The 22,823-nt window shown below is 47.5% G+C and overlaps 1 protein-coding gene across 1 annotated transcript in view; it reads right to left on the bottom strand.

The window, feature by feature from the left end:
- MAD1L1 (mitotic arrest deficient 1 like 1) overlaps positions 1-22,823 on the bottom strand; it is a 2,477,345-nt gene that overhangs the window by 1,125,767 nt on the left and 1,328,755 nt on the right. The gene's annotated exons all lie outside the window — the stretch shown is intronic.

Here is a 22,823-nt window from a genome sequence, read left to right as displayed (position 1 = left end):
ACCATCCACCAGCAATAGAAGGATCATCGCAGGGGTGCAGCAAAACTATTGCTACAATAGTGAAAATAAAAACGAAAGGATAACAAGGTAAGCATGACAGAATCTTTCAGACATATGAGAATGCAGACGTAAAGTATCAACACTTATCATGGGAGCATCTATTTGAGGATGATCTCCTTGTGGCAGATGTATTTCTGTATTAGAACCACAGACTTCTCTCCAGCTGGCCTTAGAAGTGATAGAGCAAACTGGCATCGCTTCGGGGGTTTAAGTTGAACTTGGAGAAGTCGGAGCTACTGAACGCAAAACTCCCACAAAAAGACGCACATTACCTCACTGCGTAGAATCCGTTCTGCTGGGCCAAGGAGAAGATCAAATATGAATATATGAGGATTTAAATTACCTAGATATTCTACAACCTTTATAATGCTAAAAACCCCAAACTGTTAACATGGATGGAAGATGGCAGTACCTGGTTGTACTGTGGCTAGGCAGGGTGACGGCAGGGAAAGGAATGTTCTGATCTACATTATTATGTGCTTTCCAAGCCCTGCCAGTCCGCTACAGATAGCTTTGCAAAGTGACAGAAGCGAGCAAGCTTTTCCCAAAGGATGATGGAGGCAGCTAGAAGATCGCGAGGCCTAGGCATATCGGATGTGAAATGTTATCATCAGGCTTCCCTTCTTAGAGTACTATTCGAATGCTTTATTTACAAGACACCAAAACTTTGGACGTACAACGATGGGTTGGCACCATGGTCAATACCATGGCTGCCCAGGACCTCTACACCTTGTATGCGAAATTTTGTGCAGAAAATGAGTAGATTTTTCTGATTCTATCTATAATACATTGGGATGTCTTGAAATTAGACCAGGACCTGAACAGATTGTTACCCAATTGTCCTTTGGTGTGCAGTCAGCATAGCGGGGTGCGCAAGGGGGCATAAAAAAATAGTTTTAAAAAAGCTACAAAAAATAGAAACGCTGCTCCTTTGATCCTTCCTCATTGCAGGCAGAGGCTCCCAGCCTCCCCTGCCGCCAATCCTGACACTGCTCTAATGCATGATAGCAGATATTCAGTAGCTTCTCCTAATACATGGCTTAACAAAAAACCTATGGGCTGCTACAAATACAGAGGTTGTGTATGCTGCCAATATCTTAATGACAAAGATGTGGAGTTCTTTAACCATGATCGATCCAAATGTTTTCGGAACAGGGCTTTTATGAACTGTAACACAAATTTTTGTGTATATATGGCTATCTGTGTATGCGAGTGTCAATATGTGGGTTTGACCAAAAGAGCTTTGAAAATAAGATGGAAAGGGCATTTCTAGGCAATTAGAAATGCAGACTCGAAGTCTCCCATAGTTGTCCATTTTGCAAAGGATCATCAACCAGGCCAGATCTGTAACATTTTGTGTATGGGCATTGATCACATAAAACCACTAAAGAAGTGGCGAGAGGGAGCTAAAGGTATGTCGTAAGGAGAGTTGGTGGATCAATTGTTTACAAACTGTACAACATGATCTGAATGTAGACTCATACCTTGTAATGATAGTCCTGTAACATATATATATATATATATATATATATATATAGAAATCAGGATAAGATCGAAAAAATTGAGAATATGCTATAATCCCACAGGGGATTGATCATCATTATAGTATACATTATCACTGCATTTGCCAACTGAGAGAAAAACAACAACGTAAGATCTCATAATAGTATAGGCTTCTCGAAAGAATCGAATATAAATATAATTTAAAATGTATAATTTATCAACAGTTATGCGGTCTTAAATAATTGGTGATTTATTAAGAGATTGTTTTTGGCACTTGCACTTCACATTGTTTACATATTTATTTATTTATTGTAAACTGCGATTTTGCACATTGTTTAAATACGAATGTTAATATTTGTATTATCAATATGATGAATTAATATTGTTTGTACCTTGGTATTTTAAAACAATGGCAAGACAAGTCTTTTCTCACTGTTTGTTCACCAGTATTTAAGCACAGATTGGCCGTATGCATGTCATGTGATCAAGACAGTGTTTCACTGTCGAAACGCGTAATGCTGATATGCCAGAGATGCTGGTAACCTAAATGCAATAAACTGCACTTAAAAACTACGAAGAACATGCTGTGGTCCATACCTGTTTCCTTGGGGGATCCCAGGCACGACAGGATTCTAATACTTTGTATATATTTATATATATATATTTTTGTCACTACTTGCTGTACAGGCAGGTTTCTAGCAATTATAATTCTAATCTAAAGAAGAACTGTTTTTATCAATTGATTTTCACCATATTGTATTTACCATATACTAACCTCGAAAGCAATGCCAATTTAGTTATATTTTCACTACAGGATGCATACTATGCTGTATTGTATTATCTGTGGTGGTATCAGAGGACTCCCATTGATCACCATTTTGCTGTTTATAATTGAAACCTCAGTTTATTTATTTATTTATAAAGTTTTATATAGCGCAAACATGACCCACGGGGTTATCAGAGCGCTTTACAATATACAGTTGTTGCGCCATTCAGTAATGGAGTATATGGGTGGCATAGGAGACTAGTAGTTATTAAGGAATGATCCACAAGGGAATCCGAGCGCTGTACAATCTACAGGTGGTTGAGGTAGTATACATACATTCGATGTTCGTCATTCAGTACAAAAGAGGTAGACAGTAGTATAAGGGTAGCATAGGAGACTGGTAGTCAACACAGAATTAAAGTCTTAGGATGTGAATCTGTTCATTAGGAGCAGTTTTACTTCTTTTTTGAAGGAGGTAAAGGAAGTGATTCCGCGAACCACTGGAGGTAGGGAGTTCCAAATCTTCGGCGCGATCCCTGAGAATGCTCTGCAATCAGTTCTCTTTTTGTGGAAGGATTGTGGTTTCAGTGGAAATGAACACGCACTACGCAATAGTCTGCATCCTCCTGAAGGCTCAAGCTTTCGTGCTAAGTAGCTGGGGGTATTGCTATGCAGGGCTTTGTGGGTCATGCAGGCGATCTTTATGTGTATTCTAGCCTCGTAGGGTAGGCAGTTCAAAGCTTTCAAGGTTGGAGAAATGTGTTTATTTCTTTTTGTTCCTGAGACCAGTCTGGCCGCAGCGTTAAGTGAAGCCCTCAGAGGGACAAGCTTGATTTTGGGAAGACCGCATAGGGTGTTGCTTCCATGTTCCAATCTTGGTAGCACTAGGGCTTGTACCGCCATTTTTAAGTCGTTCTGTGGGAGGAAGGGCTTAAGTTTCCTTCGTATGCTCATTTGATGATTAGCTCCCTAGGTGGCAATATTGATTTGCGCCTGCATGTTCAAGTGTTTGCCTATGATGACTCCCAAGGATTTCGCGGAGTGCGAGTAGTAGAACGACTTCATCTCTTAAGAGCCTTCCTTGATTTCTGCCCTTTGGTTTTGCATGATTGAATGTGACCCCTCACCTATCAGTGTGTTATTTGAAGATTTTTTCTGATGTTCACCTCTGGTTATTGATCCTATATTTTGCTTTCTTTGCGATTATGAGAATGAGACTGGTGTAGCACTATACTATAACTTGGTGATAATTTCTGTTTTGATCCTGTGACACTTTGATTTTGTTTTACTCTTTCGATGTGATTATGAGAACGGAGCTGGTGGAGTGTTGTGGCTCGGTATATAACGCTGATGGATGGGGCGAAATGATGGTACGATTTCCACTCCGTATGATTTGGTTTTGATGTCATGCTTTGGAGTTGCTGATACCAGGGCATCATTTATTAATTGTGTCATCAGATGACTTGCTTTTGAGTTTATCTTTTGCTTTTAGATTCTGACCTGTTCTGCTTTTAAAGTGATTATGTGACTGAAACTGGTGTAATTAAATGTGATTATACTTTGGCATCTTTTGATTTTATACTTTGGTTCTTTTTAATTTGGTTAATCTTTTTACAATATGGGAATGGAGCTGGTTTAGCACAACGGCTTGGCATACACCGTTGTTGTGTGGTGCTATGTGGGGTTTGATTCACACTCAATATGATTTGCCTTTAAAGTAGCATTTCTGATTTGTCCGTTTCATGGACAATATATTTACTCAGACGGCTTTATAGTGTATTTTGTACCTGCATGGGTTTATGTCTGTATTAGTCGCTGTAGGATTACTGTGTTTTAGTTCTTTTTAATTTTGGTTTACCCTTTTACAATGTGACCGTGGGAAGGGAGCTCCTATAGCACAGTGGCTAGCTATACATCAATCATGAACGGGGCCATGTGATGGTTCGATTTCCACTTAATACGATTTGCTTTTAAAGTAGCGTTTTTGATTTGTTGGTTTCTTAGACAATACATTTACTTAGACGGGTTTATTGTATATTTTACACCGTCAAAATTTTGTGTCTGTATTATGCGCTGTATGATTATTTTGTTATATTTTGGACTATATAACCTATGAAGATAGATTGTCGTCTGACTTTTAACTATGGATTGCGTGATGTTTTTCTTTTGCTGCCCTCTGGTGAAGGATCCGCTTTATGTCATGACTTTTTAATGCGGGACTTGTTGCTCCATACTGTGTGTCTTTTCCAGTCCGAGTTTTCCTGAATGTGCCATGTAGATTGGTCTATTTCGAAGTTACGTGGACAAATACCGGGCTGCTTTCTCAGCCGGCTGCAATAATTGGAGGATGTTAGGATTATATAGCAGATCTTCTAGTGTCTGTTACTTTGGCTTGTCTGAGGAGTAGGTTTATGCAGAAACGAGCTGCTTCACTGGACGTGGTACGGTATGGGGCTAATGTACATTTAATTCAGTCGAACAAGTTACTTACCTTCGGTAACGATGTATCTGTAAGAAACATTAGTTAGTTAGATTCCTCACCTTAGAATATCCCCAGGCGTCAGACTGGATCCGGAAGATTTTTCGTCAGCAATACCCCTTGCGCGTCGCTAGGCGTCGTCTGCGGCTCCGCGTCCGTCGTCGGCGTTGTGCGCCGGAATGACGTCGGAGTACTTAGACGCCGCCCTCGCGCGCTGACGTCAGTTGTTGTACATAGCCTTCCACGCCAGGAACGCAGAGCCATGCAAAGACCGACACTGGTGCCAAAAATAAAATCTAGGGGCCTGAAAAGGATAACCTTAACCCTAGATGTCAGTTCGCAGAACGGGGAGGATGGGTGGGTCGGTGAGGAATCTAACTAACTAATGTTTCTTACAGATACATCGTTACCGAAGGTAAGTAACTTGTTCATCTGAAAGAAACACGTTAGTTAGATTCCTCACCTTAGAATAGATACCCAAGCAATACCATCCCCGGTGGTGGGTCTGCGAACCAAGATCACACCAGAAAGTCCTGGAGGACAGAACGGCCAAAGAAGCCATCCCTCCGGACTTGGCTGTCAAGGCAGTAATGCCTGGCAAACGTGTGTAGCGAAGCCCACGTTGCCGCCTGACAAATGTCCTGCAAAGGGACACCCCGTCCCAAAGCAGTAGTAGCCACTGTGGCCCGAGTAGAATGGGCGCGCAGCCCAACAGGAGGGTCCTTTTTTGCCAAGGAGTAACAAATTTTGATGCACAAAACGACCCACCGAGAGATGGTCCGTTTGTGCACAGTTTTCCCCTTCTTAGCACCCACGTATCCAACGAAAAGTTGGTCGTCCACCCGGAACTGCTTTGTGCGGTCCAAATAAAAGGAGAGCGCACGTTTTGGGTCCAGACGGTGGAGCCTCTCTTCCTCTTTGGAAGGATGCGGAGGCGGAAAGAAGGTGGACAAGGTGACAGACTGCCCAAGATGAAATGGAGTCACCACTTTCGGAAGAAAGGAGGGACGAGGCCGAAGGACAACCTTGTCCGGATGAACAGATAGAAAAGGAGGCTTTGAAGATAAAGCCTGGAGCTCACTCACCCGTCTAGCCGAGGTGATGGCTACCAGAAAAGCAGTCTTAAGCGTCAGCAGACGAAGAGGACAATTATGAAGAGGCTCAAAGGGAGCACACATTAGAAAAGTGAGAACAAGATTCAAGTCCCACTGAGGCATTACAAAAGGGACAGGAGGGAACGTGTGAGTAATGCCTTTGAGAAAGCGTGTAACCACAGGGGACTTGAAAAGAGAAGGCTGATCAGGAAGCCGCAAGAAGGCAGAGATGGCAGCAAGATAACCTTTCAGGGTGCCCAGGGCAGAGCCCTGCCGGGCCAAAGAAAGAAGAAAGAGGAGAACCTCAGAAAGAGGGGCGGAAAGGGGATCCACAGCCTTTGCTGTGCACCATGCCACAAATTTGTTCCACCGGCAGGCGTATAACGTCTTTGTGGAGGGACGCCTGGCTGCCAGAAATATATCACAGACTTCAGGAGGCAAGTCAAATGGCATCAACTGTCGCCGCTCAATCTCCACGCATGGAGGTGGAGGCTGGACAGGTTCGGGTGGAGGACCGTCCCCTGCTGCTGCGACAGAAGATCCTCCCGAAGGGGCAGACGTATCGGAGGATCGGTCAACATACTGAGTAGCTCGGGATACCAGTACCTTCGTGCCCAATCCGGAGCCACCAAGATGACTCGGGCCCGGTCGTGCCTGATCTTCTTCAGCACTCTGGGCAGAAGTGGTATAGGCGGAAAGGCGTACAACAGACCGCAACTCCACTCGTGACGAAAAGCGTCGCCGAGCGAGGGCCGCCTTGGAAATTCCAACACGCAGAACTGCTGACATTGCGCGTTCTCTTCGGTGGCGAATAGATCTAACCAAGGCTCTCCCCAGTGCTGAAAGAGACCTTGCGCCACTTTGGAGTTCAGACGCCATTCGTGATCCATCATGCACCGGCGGCTGAGTTCGTCTGCTCTGGCGTTCAGAGAGCCCGCCAGATGTTGAACCACTAGGGTGACGCCCTGGTGTTCCAGCCACGTCCAGAGGCGCAGGGCCTCCTGACAAAGGGTCCACGACCCCACCCCGCCCTGTTTGTTGCAATACCACATGGCGGTGGTGTTGTCCGTGAACACCTGCACGACACTTCCCCGGACAGAGGGAAAGAAGGCTTTCAGTGCAAGTCGGATCGCTCTCAACTCCAACAGGTTGATGTGGAGACGAGACTCCGCCGGAGACCAGAGGCCTCTGATCTCCGCCTCTCCCATATGGCCACCCCATCCCAGGAGGGACGCATCCGTCACTACGACATGCTCCGGTTGGGGAAGGGAGAAGCTTCTGCCCATGACCCAATCGCGGTCCGTGAGCCACCACTGCAACTGCTGTGCAGTGTCCTCCGAGATCAAGACATGGTCGGACAGGTTGCCGTGATGCTGGGCCCACTGAAACTTCAGGTCCCACTGCAGAGCCCGCATGCGCCGCCTGGCGTGATGCACTAGTAGGATGCAGGAGGCCATCAGCCCCAGAAGCCGCAACACTAGCCTGACCGAAACCCAGGATAGAGGCTGAAAGATGGGAAGCAGGGCCTGTATATCCCGGACCCGCTGTTCCGGTGGATAGACCCGGAACTGCGCCGAATCGAGAACCGCTCCGATGAAAAGGAGCTTCTGAGAGGGACTCAGGTGTGACTTCGGCACGTTGATGGAAAACCCCAGCAAATGCAGGAGATCCGCCGTAGTCTGGAGGTGGGAGACGACTGCCTGGGGTGAGCCCGCCTTCAACAACCAGTCGTCGAGATAGGGGAAGACTGGAACCCCTGATCTGCGCAGATGAGCTGCGACCACCGCCATCACTTTCGTGAACACCCGAAGGGCACTGGTGAGGCCGAAGGGGAGCACGGTAAACTGAAAGTGCTCTTGGCCCACCGTGAACCGCAGGTAACGCCGGTGGGCCGGCAGGACGGGGATGTGGAAATATGCGTCCTGCAAGTCCAACGCTACCATCCAGTCTCCGGGGTCTAGGGCAGCTAGAACCTGAGCCAAAGTCAACATCTTGAACCTTTCCTTCCGGAGGAAGGCATTGACGTTCCGGAGGTCCAAGATAGGGCGTAGGCCCCCTTTGCCCTTCTTGGGAACCAGAAAGTAGTGGGAATAACAACCACGACCTACTTCTGGACTCGGAACGCGCTCGACGGCCCCCTTGGCCAAGAGGGCCGAAACTTCCTCGTGGAGAAGATTCAAATGATCCCCCGAGATACGGTGGTGCTGCGGTGGCATGGCTGGAGGGGTCGTCTCGAAGGGGAGGGAGTAGCCCCTTCGGACGATTTGCAGCACCCACCTGTCCGATGTGATGGACCGCCAGTGGAGCAGGTGATGGCGAACTCTGCCGCCCACTGGCGTGGAATGGGCCTGAAAGCTTGGACTAGGAAGGCTTTGAGGCGGATGCTGCCGGGGTGGATGTGGGCTGACCTCGTCGTCCTCCAGAACCGCCTCGGCGGAAACCACGACCGCGCGCAGGTTGGTTCTGCGGCTGGTGGCTAGGCGCACATGAGGAGGCACCCCTTCCTTGGCCACGAAAGGGGCGAAAGGCGGAAGATTGCGACCGCGGGGCCGAGAGGCCCAAGGACTTGGCCGTAGCCCGGGAGTCCTTAAAGCGGTTCAGCGCACTGTCCGCTTTCTCGCCAAACAGGCGAGTGCCATCAAACGGCATGTCCATGAGAGTGCTCTGGACATCGCCCGAAAATGACGTGGACCGCAGCCAGGCATGACGTCTAAGCGCCACTGTGGTAGAAATGGCCCTACCCAGCGAGTCCGTGGTGTCAAGCCCACAATGTATAGCATGTCGCGCGGCATCCCTCCCATCGGCCAGAGCCTGGGTAAGTCGTGTTCGGGCCTCCTCCGGACACAGGGGCAGCATGTCCTCCACCGTATCCCACAGAGAGTGGGAATAACGGTCCAAGAGACTAGCAGTGTTCAAAGACCGCAGGCCCAAACTAAGGGAAGAGAACAGCTTCTTGCCAAACTGTTCCAGTCTCTTGGATTCCCGGTCCGGAGGAGCGGACGGGAAGGAGGATTGGGAGATAGAGGCCTGGATAACCAGACTCTCGGGGGTGGGGTGTTGGGACAGAAAACTGGGGTCGCCCGGAGCAGGGCGGTGGCGCCTGGCAACGTTCCTGTCCACAGGAGGGACTGTGGAGGGCTTGGACCAGGTGCCCTGCAGAACGTCAGTGAGGGCCTCATTGAATGGCAGCAGAGGCTCAGTGGAGCATGCGGCAGACTGAAGCACCTCAGTGAGGAAGTTAGTCCTCACAGCCACGGCAGGCAGCTCTAGCCCAAGGGCTTCGGACGCCTTGCGCAGCACCACAGAAAAGGCTGCACCCTCCTCCGAAGCCACAGTCGGAGGAGAGATGAATCCAGTGTCTGGTGAGGTATCCAACCCACTGGCCTCCGACAGTTCATCTGCCCAGTCCTGAGCAAGTTGGCTCTGAAAGGCCATAGGGTCCTCAGACCCCTCCCAGTCACCCCCGTCATCCGATTCCTGGTAAACAGGAGGAAGGATCGGAGCCGGTCGATAGACAATATGTGTCTCTAGCGGCGTCGGATGCGGCGTCGGGCGGCGCCGCATCGGCGTCAGGACCGAACATGGGCTGAACCGGGGATCGACGTCGACCGGAGCCGGCGTCGGGGGTGGCATCGGTGTCGGCGCCGGCGGAGGAGGCGTAACGAGGTCGACCGGCGTCGGCGGGGGCCCAGGCTCGGGCCCCTCGGGGACCTGCGGCGTCGGGGCCGGAGCCTCCAACGGCGCCGGGGCCGGAACCGCCGGCATGCGAGGTCGCCCAGTCGAGTCCGCGGGGCCCGAAGGCGCGCCAGCGGGCGTCGACGGCAGGGCCAGGTTCCTCATGGCCGAGAGGAAGGCACTGACCTCCGCCGGCGTCGCATCAGTCCCAGGGACCGTCGGGTATGGGGACTTGCGCGGCACCTGCGGCTCCTGCGGAGCCGCGGGGGTGGAACCACCCGGACCCTCGGCCGAGTCGTGCGACCGGCGAGGGGAGTCCGAAGAGCGGTGTCGCTTCTTGGACTTCTTGGAGTGCCTCGACTTACCCGAAGACTTCGAGCCAGACAAGTGACGATGTCGAGTGCGGCTCCGCGACCGATCCTTGGACTTCCTCCTGGACCGGGATCGAGAGCGACGCGGAGCCGAGTGGCGAAGCTCGAGAAGCTTGCGGGACCACTCCCGCCTAGCTTTCGAGGTCAGGGCCATACAGTCGGAGCATGACGCCGCGTCGTGGTCGAGGCCCAAGCAGTACAGGCACCGGCGGTGATGATCGGTCACCGACATCAGTCGATGACAGTCGTCGCAGGCCTTGAAACCAGGCATCCTACCGGCACCAGAGTCGAGAATTGACCAAAAAGAGTCAAAAAAGTTAGTCAAAAATTGACTTACTGGCGCGGAAAAAAGAAGAACTGACGTCGGCGCGCGACGGCGGCGTCCATGTACTCCGACGACGTCATTCCGGCGCACGACGCCGACGACGGACGCGGAGCCGCAGACGACGCCTAGCGACGCGCAAGGGGTATTGCTGACGAAAAATCTTCCGGATCCAGTCTGACGCCTGGGGATATTCTAAGGTGAGGAATCTAACTAACGTGTTTCTTTCAGATAGACTGTTGCTAGATATTTAGCTAGCTTTGTTTTTTACCTTTCTGGTCCTGCATAGCTATTTGCTGAGGTGAAACGTCTTTTAAAGTGTAAGTTTATGTACCTATGTTGCTCCTCGCCTGATAACGGTTGCACAACACAGGATGTTACTTCTCGTTCACTTCCTGTTTTCCTCTTGTGTCTATCTTCGTTTTAGCTATGCTATCAAATTGCCTTTCCTTTGCATCGGTCTTTCTGATCATGCGGTTATACCTGCATGGCTTTGATAAATCGGTATGGCATGAGTTGTGGACCAAGGATAGTTTGCGATTTATGGATTGAACAATGATTGAGTATGCAGGGACTTACACTTCTATCAGGGCAGCTCAAGGGAAGTATTGTTGCATTTCGAGTGGTGGGACACCGCAATGGTAGTTCTTAATGGCAGTTCTTAATGGCTGTCCTAGAACTGGAGTTACTATTCAGAAATGAATGCAGGTAGGAGAATGGTTTGGTCCAATGAAATGGTATTTTGATCATTGCTGTTTACCCACTGGGTCACAGGTGTTATCTTCTATAATGTGATGGTTGAACTGTAATTAATGCGATGAGGATATATTTTATGGCAACTAGTTATGTTTTTAGGATTGGGGTTCACTTGCATCACACCAGATTGAACGCCGTTACTCTGCAGGGCCTTAGAACCTTTGGATCGTGTTTCTTGTGCTTTATTTAATCACAGTTGTGGCTTTGGTAAGTATGAGCCTATTTTCTTTCTTCTTGCTTTATATGTTACCCATCTTGGGATCTTATGCTATTGGGACTTTTTAATTGTCTATTTATTCTCTAATATACTTTTCTGGCCTACTGTAGCAATTTACAGCAGAGTAAATGCTTACTTGTTTTAACTGAAACACAAAATGGTGGTTAACAGTTATTTTTTCACACTGAATACTTAACTCACAGATGATAATGTACCTAATAGAGTACAAATCAACTTTCCTCTATACTGCCACTCTACCTTTGTGGCTTTGATTTTTGTGTCTTACCTTCTTTGCTTTTGTTCTTAGCCCTGAAGAAGCAGAGACAGGATTCCACAAAACACTTGTTGGCTACTTCAGCGCTACAATATTTTCTTGGCTTTTTTGAGCCTTTAACTGTGATAATTTGTAGGCCAAACTAGTGCCTCTGTATGTTTATTTGTGCTAGTAATTTGATGTTTGACATAATGTAACTCAACTGATTGTTTTGTGTGAGAAACTAAATATGGGAATATCAGATAAACAATGTATCTTTGTGGTTCATTTATTTTTCATACTACCAATTGGACTCCTCACTACCCCCATTGTATCCCTTTTTAAGTCTTTTTGGAAGAAACTCATAAATTATGTGAAAGTGCTGTTAAGATATTCCATAAGGTCTGACTCCTACCACAAGCTTATTAAATGTGACATCCAAGTAATTGACACGTCTAATTAACTCAGACTGCTGAATAGCTACCAATATATTCCTGCAAGCAAAGCAAAGATTGTCCTAGAACTGGACATCCCATGTGATCCCAACTGTGAAGGAACGGGCCATACATGGCGTCCTTGGACTGAATACTGGTCGGAGATAGTTCAGATACTGGTATGACTCAGATTATCTAGCTATTACGTGGATCGGCTGAAGTGATGTTATGGTATATTTTGTTAGCACGTCATAACAAAAGTTGAAGTGCTTTTCTAAATGTGATTGTATATAATACTCTGCACCAAACCATCAGGGGGATAGGTGGAGGGGGAGGGTATTATTTTTCTATTATGTAATGAGCAACAATGTTATTAGATGTTTATGTCTATAGAAACTGATAAAATGTAATTGAAAGAAATTATCAACTTTAAGGAAACATTGTTCAGTTGTTTCTAACACATTTCAGAACCAGCCATTAAAACATCCCCATTTATGTAGGGCCTAATGCCGTCGTGCCCCTCTAATCCTAAGTGCTCTCTGTGTGCAGCAAAAGTGTGGTTCAGAAAGACAAAGTGGCCCTATTTTAATCTGCCCCAACAAAGTATCATTATCTCCTTGGTTCCTCCATGGCCACCTTAGGATGTATTGGACTGCACATTTGGTCCCGGGTTCTAGATACAAAGTATGCTCACTGCCTATGGCTGGGTTGGCAAACCATTTTAATCACTAGAACACACGAATCAGAGGATACAGATAACGTCTAAATTCGGTGTGAACATTATCTTAGGGTGTCTCTTGCCATAAGGAATGTCTTTGTCAAAACTGTAAGAATGAGAAGAACGGCCCGATGGTCACTAGTGATCTGGTTACATCCAACTAGATTTACTAATCTGTTTCTGACATGAGACAATATGCAAACTGATTCGCAATTATAAGACACCCATATTACTATCAAAGTAAGCCTGAAACCAGATTTTTTTTTTTTTCTTATTTTAAAATCTATGGACAAAGGAATGAACAAGCTCGTCACTTCTTTTAATAAGACTGCGATGTGGTGTGTACGCAGGGGCATGGATGCCTTGAAAGTGCGCAGGATTGGAGGTCTTAACTTTGTTCATCATCAAGTAAATTCTCAACTGTACAGAAGACAGCAGCTGCAGGATGTGTTTGCATCAAACATTTAAGGCAGCACTAAGTATGCAATAAACAAGTGATGCAGAAACTGAAGCAGGCTCAAGATGTCTGTTGGGGCTCAAATTACATTGTGTGCCATTCTGGGGAACCCATACTGGGAAACCTCAAAGGTTGGCTATGAGGATTTTAATGATTCTATTCTTTCATTTAAACATATGTCACTCAGATGATAACATACTTTACAGTCCAAAGTTTCTCCAGCTACTCAATGATGAAGCATTTACCATGGTTCAAGGAACTAAATAATGCACATCTCTTACAGGATGCTTATCAGGGCAACAACTTGAACATTACTGAAAACATGCTGTGAAAATGTCAGTTCTCTTTACACTACCGTCTTCTATTAGCATGGCATACAAACAGCGAGATCATTCCTCTGCACCCAGTCAACCAGTTTTCTTTCTTCAAATCAACAATCAAGCATGAAACAAATGATTCACCAAACTAACCTTCAAAACTAACAGAACATATGAACTGATGTGGGTTGCACGGAAATTAATTTAATGTTTTAGATGGCTTATTCAGTTCCTCTACAAAATTCCCTTTTGATAACATTATTTTATTTTAGTTTTTTGTAAATCAGTCTTGAAAAGTTTGTTGAGTTCATTCATTCAAAATACTTTATTCGGTTTCAATAAAGCCGTAAAAATACAATGAGCTATTACAATAAAAGAAAAGAAAACCAACACAGGCAAATCAATAAAACATAATACAATACATAATTAGACAATTATTCCTAAACATTAAACATCAACAATTTACTGTTGTGGCGCTTCACGCTGGCTCATGGCCCAGCTCGACAATACAGTACCAGCAACTGAAGAAGCAACCGGTTCAACGTCAATAAAGATGGCAATAATTATTAACCAAAGCTAAGAGAGATATGAATATCAATCAAATATTATATTATATATATGTATATATGCACAGCATGTACTCCCTACATTTTGCTAAAAATAAAAAATTGAAATACACATGATAAAAAAAAGGAGAAATGCCTATCCCCCATTACAACATGTTCTGATCTTCCTAACCTGCACAACAGAGCTGGCTATGGAGTAACATTGCTTCTGAATGTAAATGCTAAAGGTATACCAATGCGGGTCTGCATCGCACAAAGCGTAAGTGTTTAACCCCTTGAGTGCCCATGACGAGATGGTCTCGTCATGGGCCGCGGTTGCGCTGTACCCATGACGAGACTATCTCGTCATGAGCCCGGCCCGCTAATGAAACGCCCGGCACAGGGCGTGGAAAGGGCGGGGCACTCAAGGGGTTAATGACAGGAATGATCATCTCTCTTCTAGGTATAGTATAAAAGCCACAAAAGAAACAAATGTAAAGGGCCTTGTTACAAGAAATTATTACTGGGACAAGTGCGGAAAAGACAGCCCCGTTTCATCCGAATCAGTGAAGGCAAATAAACGTTGTACAATATTCAGATGGAACCTTGTTAATAAAAACCTGTGATCTGAATTGGTAACCATTGTAAAATAAGGTTAGTTACCTGACTGCATGAGTAAAAGGGTATGAGCAGATACACCGGTTGAGTAAAAGGGTATAGGCAGATACGCTGGCTTTTAAAATATTTATCTTTCTCCCTCGTGACCAAATTGAGGAAATTCATTTTCAGTTCCCTTTTACTCATACCACCAATATATTCAGGATCTAAGCAAAAATGACTCTTGCCCATCTTATCAAACATTTTCCTAATATAATTTAGCAAGGGTATTTTACCCACCCCACCTAGGGCCAGGCAATCCTGGATAATCTTTATATTCAAAGAAGCTGCTGGCTTACTCCATGTTGTTCATCACAAGAGAAAGGGTGCAAGATGGATCCTATCCTCAATAAAAGGGATGCCTAGTTCTTCATGGCAAATAAAATGAGCGCAGCTGTGGGGTTGGGTGGGGGGGCTGCCAGCATCCACTGCAAGTATTTATTTTCTACTGGCTTAAGAATCTTCACATCAGCCCATCCCCGTACTCCTGCCTCATAGGAAGCCCCCGTCACAAATTTACAATTGTATATGGAGGATATCAGATCCAACGGTTTTGAACCTAACTTTGTAGTAAATCTAAAATCAGCTTCAATGTTTCTTTCAACTGACATACTCCTTGCCTCCAATTATTGTGACGATTAAATAAGAGGAACAAATAAGACGAGGCATCAGTAGTAACCACCTTTTTTCTTTTAAGGGAGTGCAAAGCGGTCTTATTGGCATCCCCTGTGACCACTCTAAAGCACTTTCCTTGATTCAGACTCTGCCCAAAGTCCTCCAAAAACTGCAAAAAGTGATCAAGTAATGACTGAAGGGCATTGCCCGTACACGGCATCAAGACTGCATCATCTGCAAAACCGGCAGAGGTCGAGACCCAGCTTGCGGCAAATCACATGCTTTATCCACCATATATTCCCAAATATTATTAAATACTAAGAAAATAAGAACAGAGCTAAGATGCATCCGGCCTACACCCTTTTTCCACATTAAATAACTCCCACTTACTTCCGTATCTTACACCTGCCATGGTCCCCATGACACTATAAAGAGTGCATGACAAATCCATAACTGCCATGTACAGTGCACCCGTTCCTGAGTTTACTTACTAATTAAAAGATGCTAATTCAAACATTGCTCTATATGGCCAATCCCTTCCGAAAACCATACTGTGTGTCAAATATATCTTTATTCTCTTCAACCCAAGTCTCTAACCTTGTTAGTAAGATTCTACCGATCACCTTAAAGGTGGAGTCTAGCAGAAAAATAGGCCTGTAACAGCCTGGCTCCATCTTGTTGCCTTTTTTGAAAATGGGGCTATCACGAACTGGCGCTACGAGGATGGGGCATACTTTGCCTTGGCTTTTAAAAGATTTGTGACCAATGGTGCCTAACACATATCCAAGGTTAAGTCATCTGACCCTGGAGATTTCCTTTTCCTGCCTCCTTTAAGGGCGCTTTTGACCTTGTCTAAACTCGGCTCTAATGGAACCTCACATAATGCCAAATTACTGGCCAGGCCCATATGCATATTGGAACACTCAGCCTTGTATTTCGCAGCATATATGGTTGTAAACGGCTTTACCCATTCGACCAGTGGAATAACTGTTTCCACTGCCAGACTTTGACTGCATAAAATATGTCGCATGGGGTGTGACCAAGACGTGTCTTCTAATTTCTCCGTCCCCGCCTACTTCTGTAGCTTCATAAAGAGCAAAAGACACACAATTGATGGACGGAATGCAGAACAAATCAAAACATTCACCCCCAGTCAAGAGATCTGGGTTAAATCGATCATTCTTTTGCTCACCATGCCACCCCAGTTTAGACCTGGCCTTATGCTAATCAGTCTTGACCCTGTGCCTCATGGGAACAGTCCAGCCCGAACTGCCAAGCCAGGTTCTCCTTGGACTGAAACAAGCATCCTAGGACCGGTTTCGGGGTTTCACCCCTCTTCAGCCAGGATAGCTTGATTCCAGTGGCACAGTGAGCCCGGGACCCACGTCTGGGAATACCCGGCGAACTTAGGGCGAGAAAGCAAAAGACACACAATTGATGGACGGAATGCCCTTCCTGGGGTGTTTTTTCTCGCCTCCCTCGACCTCCGGGATCAAAGATCACCCGAATCTATCCGATTTCGTAGACCGACCGCTCAGCCCAGTGCAGCGGAGGAGAGGCTGGTGGAATGCACAGTGGTGCCTCGTAGTGCTATGGTGGCTGCCCGAGGTGGCTGATAGAGGGTGGCTCAGCAACTTCCTGTAAGGTCTTCCGTGATGTGCGACAGAGGCTGCTCCGCGACACAGCCCCTAGTGCGACTGCCTAGCGGCCATCCACTACCGCATTGTTTGTGGTGGTGCCCTGGTGCTGTGGGGGCAGTGGTATTCGGACAGGCCCGGAGGCTAGCATGGCATGGGTGGCTCAGTAGGCCTGGACACTGCTTTCCAGTCTGGGCTAGGGCCGTTGCCCTTCTGAGTTCCCCTCCTCACTTCCTCCAGGACTAACAATGCGGAGAGCCCCTGTGGGCTAGAGGAGGGGGAAGTAAGGTTCACTGAGGTTTGGGCTGTGTTGCTCGGCCACGTGGCAGGATCAAGCGGTGCGTAGGCCAGATGGCCTGTCCCAGACATTCTCCCCAGGTCTGCCAGCATGGAATACAGAAGGCTACTGCTCCACATCTGCAGCCATAAGACCCTCGGTGGGGCCCCCTGCATTCAGGCGCAGACTCAGAGCAACTAACTGTGCAACAATTGCCCACCTATATACAGTGACTTCTGCACGCCATTTTGGATCTAGCTAACGTGTTGGGGGTCCCGCTTTACTGTGCACCTCAAGATGCTTAAGGGACGTTCGCCTTTGGTGCTTGCAGGCCCTCCCCAGCCCAAACCAGCTCTTCATAGATCCCCATTGCCCATATAGACGAAGGCCCTACCTGTTGACCTTGCCTGCTGGCCGGGGGGTGATTTGCTTGACCTCTCGCCCAGCACAGACTGCTGGCTCTACTGTCCAGGCCCACCCCACGCCTGAAGACTGCATCCCTCAGAGCACCGGATTCCGTCCTCAGAAGGTTTGAATGACTGAATCCAGCGGTCCCCTACAGTGCTGGCAACATTTCCTACAGGAATCTGTGGTCCTCGGCAGCGACCTTTCGTCTGTTGGCCACCTGAAGGTACGTTGACACTGAGTGCCCCTCCAACTTCGCAACTATGGCTGACAGGTTGTACAGGGTTTCCCCATAAGGACTCTACACAGGGTAGTCCCTACCCTTGAGGACCTCCATCTGCCCACCTTCTATGTGCCTCCTTGTTCCCGGGGTAAGCCTGCGATTCGCTGCTCTGCTTCTGGGCCCCTGCTGACGAGTAGGTCAGCATTTCCTGACTGATACACTTATCAGGGTCAGTTCTTCACCATGTCCTCGGCTACGATGAAGAAAGATCGCTCCCTTAAGGATATGCTCACAAGACCTCAGGGAGTAATATGGGTGACAAGACACAGGCTTGATAAGAATCCTCAAGCCAAGTTGGATGACTGACCCAGTGACAAAATCATTTCTAAAAGCTCATTTTGCCTCACTTCGAGATGAATTACAAGCAGTTAAAAGAGAACGATCAGTTGAGCTTCATGAAGTCGCAGAGACCTGGAGGAGGTTGGATACAGGGGTCTGCCCTAGAAGAATGAGACTCGTCCTATGATGAAGTAGTAAAATGGCTCCAACCAGAAGTTCTCATGTTGAAGGACCAACACCTCGATCTTCAGGTGCACGCCTAAGATTTAGAAAATCGCTCAAGGCGGAAACGACACATTAAAGTTTTCCCTACTCTGGCCAAAGGATCTGGTCTAAGAGAATATGTCGAGGCCCTGTTCGGCATGTCTTGGGCACACCACACAGAACTGATATCAAAATGGAGTTCGCATGGGCCTACCCAGACCAGAAAAAAGCATCGCCTGCAGATATCTTAAGTCTGTCTGAATATTGTGCGGCTATGGGGCTCCTCGGGACCCCCCACACTGACCGCGTGGAAGGAAAACATGGATTGGAGCATGTTTAGGGAGAAGACGGTCTACTGCTCTAGAGGTCGCCCCCGGAAGTGGCATGCCATCTGGGGGCGGTGGAACCAATACAGGGGGGGAATATGTCTTGCCCCGGACCTGGAACCTCCCGAGGAACAGCTTTCCCCCTGACCTACTTTCCAGCACAGCCTGGTTTTAGTAACTGTTCTGGGCCTCTGCTGTTCCCCTTCTTCCTCCGTACACAGTCTTGTACTTAGTAGACGAGTGGGGTCCGGTCTCCCCTGGGGGCCTCCGCCATGGGCTCACAATGTTCTTGCCTTGCTGGGGTTTGTTGTTAGTTTTTTCTGTGTTTATTTAAAATTGAACCTTTTGTATTATTCTTTGAACTGCATTGGGGACACATCACTGTATCTAACTTGTAATGCTGCCGAACCTTCGGGCTGTCGGCTGAATAGCTGTGTCCTGAATTTGGAAATAAAGGTTTTCAAAAAAAAAAAAAAAAAAGTCTGTCTGAATGATTTTCAATTGAAAGAGTTTATCCTCCGTTAGGTACGGAAGGCCTATCCATTCAGTTTCGAGGACACGCATCAGGGCTATATCAAGATCTGGCAGCTATAACCCTCCAGAAACGCAGGGAATTCTGCCTGGTCACTGCCCATCTTAGAGAGGCTGACATATCATACTCACGGGGACACCCTTTCCGGATCATTTTTTGCTGTAAGGGTAAATTGTATCAACTTAGATCCTTAACTGAAGCCTGCATTGTTCTTGGTATCACCGATTCCCCGGAGGACCCCCATCGCACCACCTCTCCACATCACCCGACTCGTAAACGTTCCAGCTGGCAGCGAGCTGGCCACTCCACTGAAACTATGAAACCAGACCCTGTCACTATAGCTCAAGAAAGGCAATCAGTCCTGAAGAAACAAACCAAGGGCACTGACTAGTTCCGACACAACATGAACTATTTGTACTTCTTCTCCTATACCAATACCATCCCTGGCAGAAGGGGATCTTGCTGGCGGGAATAGGGGAGGCCATCAAAAACTTTAACCTGAGTAATAACCTGTTGTTTCTCTCCTTGGGGGATCATCTGTTCCTGCGGCCATCGTTGCTTCTCCCCGTCATTATCTGGCTCACGTTCCCGTCTATGCACCCTGCCTTGATGGACATTTTCGATTGTTTAACATATACTTTGTATGTTCTTGTCTGATGGTTTACTTTGTTGGGGTTCTCCTTTTTCTTTTGCTCCTCCGTACGGGACGGTCTCTGGGCCCTAGCCTAGGTGACCATGGGACTCTCCTTTACTTGGAAGGGCTCACTGCTTTGAGCTCTCATCTCAGGAGTCATCAGCTTTCACAACCTTTGCCCCCAATCTCACATTCCAGCCCCTTAAGAGAACTAGCTTCAATGTGCAGGGTCTTAACAATCCCAAATGGTCTGCTGTGCTTTCATTACTGGAACAGTCCAGCAGCGATATTGGCCTTTCAAAGGGGACACCTACTCTCAAAAGATGCACCCAGAATGCACTCCAAGTGGTTCCCAAGACAGATCTGGTCCTCGGGCCTCTACAAGATGGAAGGGGTAGCCATTCTATTCTCCCATGAATTTAAAGGGGAGGTTCTAGACATGGTTGCTGAAGTCAAGGGGTGTCTTCTTGCGGTTAACATAAAATAAGCATGCCCCAAAGTGAAGTATGATTATCAAGGTGCTTGAGAAAAGGAAACAATGTTTATCAAAAGACAGCTTACCCGAGATGCCCCCATGATATTCATCTCTTAACTGTCTGGAACCCACGGTAAGCTGACACAAAGTCCTCCATCCAAGCATGCTTACAACTGATGTGCTATACTGAGAAATCAGAAATGTGAGTACATGTGAACCGTTAACCTGGAACGGACAGAAACCAGATGTGTGTGGTCTGGAGCATCACTCACTCTCACTGTCCCTTACTTGGTATTTCCAAGTACACTTCTGAGCAATATCACATGCCAACACCCGAAGCCTTTATCCCATGGATGTGCATGTCATATACTAGAAAAACACTGTTAGAAATGGGATTTCTGGTTGGCTAAGGTTTGCACCCAAGCCAGGCAGAAACCACCTCTCTAGTCAGGAAAAGGGAGTTACACTCCTAAAATAACCCCTGCTCACCCCCTTGGTAGCTTGGCACAAGCAGTCAGGCTTATCTTAGAGGCAGTGTGTAAAGCATTTGCACAAAACCAACAGTAATACAACATAAGCACTACAAACGGACAACACACCAGTTTTAGAAAAATATCCAATATTTTTATATAAACAAGACCAAATACGATAAATATCCACCATACAGTACTTCAGAAATAGTTACTTCTCAAAATGTCTTTAAGTAGCAAAATACGTTGAAAAACACAGTTCGTACGAGTCGGTAGCTCGGTCCAAGCCTACCACGATGCTGAAAACAACAGTCTCGCAATTCCCGCTGACAGCGTCGGTACGGGCCAGCTACAGAGGGACAGATTCTTTCACAGTACCTTTCTTAGTGCGGCTCACACGGGTGTGCGAGCCGGTTGTGGCGTTCGTTGCGGTCACGGTGCAAGGTGGAAGCGGTGCAAGGTACGGTGTCCCTAGATGTGGTGTGAGCAGCGGCTCGGTGACTATCGTGTGGACGGCGTCGGTGAGACCAAGGCTTACAGTGCAGGGCGAGACGGTGCTCGATGCGGTGCTGGCAAGTTGTGATGCGAGCGACAGAGTCGGTTGGCGGGAATTGGCGCTAGCCGAGCCGGACAGCTGTGCGTGACGAGTCGGTCATGGGTGTCGAGCCAGCAGCGACCGTGTCGGTGAGCCCAGGCCAGCGAAGTGAAGCGAGGCGATGCAGGTTGCGATGTCTCTCGATGCGGTGTAGGCAGCGGCCCGGTGACGGAGTCGGTGAGACCAAGGCTTGCGATGCAGGGCGAGTCGTTGCTGCTTGTGGTGCCTTCAGGACACAAGGCCAGCGACGGAGTCGGTTGACAGAGTCGGTCGTGGTTCCCTCTTCTCTGTGGCAACTGAAACAGGGTTCCAGGAGTGGTGCCCAGAGGTTGGTGAAGTCTTTGCAGTCCTTGAGACTTCTTAACAGGAGGCCAGCTCGGTTCAGGCCCTTGGAGATACTCAGCACAAGTAGAGAAAGCTCAGTCCAGTCCTTTCACTGCCAAAGGCAGAAGCAGCAGCTGCAGGCCAACCCAACAAAGCAACAACACAGCAAAGGGGCAGTACTCCTCTTGGCAGCTCTTCCAGCTCTTCGTCTTGGCAGGTTCCTTGATTCCAGCTAGATCTAAAATTCTTGGGTTGGGGTCCCAATATTTTTACCAAGTTTCTCTTTGTTCTCTGAAGGCAGGGAGGCCTGTGCCTAGTCCAAACCAGTTCTGTTCAGTCCTGGAGCACTCTGTTGACATGACTCCTCCTTTCCTTTCACAGTGCAGGGCAGAGACATCAGAAGCACCGCAGGAGGTGGAGCCAGCATTGGGGAGGGAAAGCACAGCCCTATTCAGGTCCCAGGTGCAACTCCTCCCACCCATCTACATGGAGATCTCTCTATTCAACCCTGTGCTGACTCACCCTGTCTCCAGGAATTCCCCAACCCCCTGGAATTCCCCAGCCCCGGTCACTCAAACTACAGACAAGGAATACACAACCTAGCAGAGGCAGGTTTGGATGGTCAGACAAGAATATACCTACTTTCTAAAAGTGGTATTTTCAAACTCAGAATGTTAAAACCAACTTAAAGATGTATTTTATTATTCTGAGTTCAGGCATACTAAACTCGAATTTCTACCATGTTCCCTGGGTCAGTTAGGATTATAGGTTGTAATAATCCAACTGCCCATTCTGGCCTATGGAGGACAGGTAGCCTTGCAATAGTGAAAAACGAAGTCGGCTGTAATTCACTATCAGGACATGCCATACACACCAGGGCATGTCCTACCTTTCACATACAATGCACCCTGCCCACAGGGGTACCTTGGGCCTACCTTAGGGGTGATAACATGTAGGAAAGGGAAGGTTTAGGGACTTGCAAGTGTGTGCACTTGCCAAATCGACATGGCAGCCCCAGGCTGCGCACAGACTCTGCAATGGCAGGCCTTAGACACACTTTACAGGCTGTTTGCGTGGGTGGCACAATCCAGTGCCGCAGCCCACCAACAGCATTTGATTAATACGTCCTGGTGGCACTCACAG

The sequence above is a fragment of the Triturus cristatus genome, chromosome 10 (assembly GCF_964204655.1).
Source record: "Triturus cristatus chromosome 10, aTriCri1.1, whole genome shotgun sequence".
Lineage (NCBI taxonomy): Eukaryota > Metazoa > Chordata > Amphibia > Caudata > Salamandridae > Triturus > Triturus cristatus.
Note: the sequence above shows the minus strand (reverse complement) of the source record. Positions and strands in the feature narration are given on the sequence as shown.